Here is a 2,781-nt window from a genome sequence, read left to right as displayed (position 1 = left end):
TTCTCCCACTTCTTTCAACCTCTCTTCAGAGAGCTGTCAGCCTCGGAAGTCATTTTTTACTTGGAAGCTTCGAGGCTGCCACATGCAGTGCCTGGGAATTTGGGAGGGGGGATTTCATAGTGTGGTAGAAGACGAGACACAACAAAATTCTTTCTCAGAGAGTCAAGGACATGTTGCCCTGCACCTGACTGCTGGGATGTCTCCAGGGACGAAGACTTGATTGGACCGAGTGATGGACTGATGGATGCAGGGGGTGGATCTTTGATTTTTCTTTTGGGGAAGGGAAAATGTGGAACTCTCAGATTCAGGTTTTCCCAGGTGTGCCGATATGACAACTCTAATAAAATGGAACTTTGAGGAATTTTTTGCCTCAGAGTTTATTGGTTTGGAGTTGGTTAGTTGGAACGCTGACAGGGGTTAATACCCCCCCTCCCCAACATCATGACTGTCTTCCCCTGACCCAATCCAGTTTTTCTAACTCCTGCAGGGCTCACAACTTCCCAGAGCAGGACCTGATCAAGGCAGAAGAAGGTGGAGCTTTGGCATTTCCATGACTGGGAAAATTTCCTTTTTGGCTGCAACCAAAGCTGAGTATTCTTTTGCCAAATACTCTGACCAGTTGAGTCAGCCTTCCCTTTACTTTACTTTATTGTCATTGCACCTCGTACAATGAAATTAAATCCCCATTCCCACCCCACCCCACTAACCTGCTTTCCAGCTCCGTTCTCCTGTGCAGGGCAACCAAAGAAGAGCCAGCCGATCAGCTGGGGCGAGGCCAGTCAAATTGGTTCTCTGAACTACTCAAAATTTCCACTACCAGTTTCTCCAGAACTGGTCAGAACCTGCTGAATACCACCTCTACCTTTATGAGAATTTGACAATCAAGGTCATTGTACAAGAGACACCAAAGGGAAGAGGAGAGAGGCATGAGTGTATTTGGGCTCCCTTATTAATTAACCCTCCGGAGGCCAAAATAACCAGATTCGAGCACCCTCTTCCAAAATTAACCAAGAGCCACACCAAAACCTTACAGTAGATAGGCAACGTTGGACTTCTCTCGCACACTCAACCCTCCCCGTCACAAGTACCCCAGACACTTAATGTTCTGAAGTAGCCTAGAGACCCTCTTCTAAAACTTAAGATTCTAATTTCTACCAGGTGATCCAGAGGGCACACCTGGCCCTTCAATGGGCGGATTATAGAACAGGTAGAAACCTTCCCATATTTGGGCACAACTTTCTGAAGTTCCCCCTCCCATCTTCCAACACTGGCAGCCACAGAGCCCTTCAGGCCTCCCCAAGGGGGATACTATCAAAGTCACCTGAAGGGTTAGTACCACTTTATACTGAGGCCACACTTGGAATATTGCATCCAAGTTTGGTCACCAAGATATAAAAAAGTTGAGATTCTAGAAAGAGTGCAGAGAAGAGCAATAAAGATGAGGCTAAACAGTACGAAGGAGCTGTTTGAGGGAACCAGGCCTGGCTAGTCCAGGGAAGAGAAGGACCAGGGGAGACAGGAGAGCAGCCTTCCAGTATTTGAGGGGCTGCCACAGAGAGGAGGGGGGGATCAAGCTGTTTTCTAAAGCACCTGAAGGCCAGACAAGGAGCAATGGATGGAAACTGAACAAGGAGAGATTTAACCTGGAAATAAGGCGGAATTTCCTGACAGTGAGCAACAAAATCAGTAGAACAACTTGCTTCCAGAAGTTGTGGCTGCTCCATCAATGGAAGTTTTCAAGAAGAGACCGGACAACCATTTGTCTGGAAAAGTATGGGCAGGAGATCTCCAAGGTCTCTTCCGACTTTGTTACTCTGTTTTGTCATTCTGTTAACACATCCCTGCAGCGCTGAAATTCTTGCTGTCCCTTTGCCCCATTGGAAAAGGCTCCAATCCACCTTTCTAAGGACTATTTGCAAATGGTTCTGTGTGTTCCTTGCATAGTATTAAAGAGGAAGCAGAATGATTAAAGTTGAAACAAGTGCTTATTGTTTTTAGAAGATTTATGCTGTTTTCCTCACAGCAGACAATTATGAATCAACAGGGACAAGACAATTCTGCATAAATTGCAATACTGTATTTTTCCCCAGAAAGCCTTTTTTTAAAGTTTAGTTTAGTTTTCTCTATTGTCATTGCACCTTGTACAATGAAATTAAATGGCATCTTCAATGTACATTATATCTATAAAATAAAACACAAACACATATCCTTCACGTTCTATGCAATTGAATTGAAAATATCGCATTCATATTGCACTTTACAGTAGAATTCAGTATAGTTACTGCTCTGGGATAGAAGCAGTTTTTCAGCCTATTTGTACTTGTTTTTATTGTCCTGTACCATCTGCCAGATAGTAACAGTTCAAAAAACAAAGGGTGCCCAAGATGAGATGGATCCCACAACTTCTGAAGGCAACTTCTGTTCCATGGGTTGATTGCTCTCCCTGTCAGGAAATTCCTCCTTATTTCCAGGTTGAACCTCTCCTTGTTCAGTTTCCATCCATTGTTCCTTGTCTGGACCTTGGGTGCTTTGGAAAACAGCTTGGCCCTCTCCTCCCTGTGGCAGCCCCTCAAGTATTGGAAGGCTGCTCTCTTGTCTCCCGTGGTCCTTCTCTTTACTAGATTAGCCAGGCCCAGTTCCTGCAACCGTTCATTGTTTGTTTTAGTCCTTCTCTACACCAAACTAGATCCAGTTCTCTCAAACAGTTCCCTCCTACTGTTTAGCCTATCTCATAAACATCTTTGTTCTTCTTCTCTGCACTCTTTCTAGAATCTCAACTTT

The sequence above is a fragment of the Notechis scutatus genome, chromosome 15, assembly GCF_049901735.1.
Source record: "Notechis scutatus isolate UNSWTSFEM ecotype Mainland chromosome 15, rNotScu1.2, whole genome shotgun sequence".
NCBI classification, from domain to species: Eukaryota; Metazoa; Chordata; class Lepidosauria; order Squamata; family Elapidae; genus Notechis; species Notechis scutatus.
The sequence above is the reverse complement of the archived record's forward strand: the minus strand, read 5'-3'. Positions refer to the sequence as shown.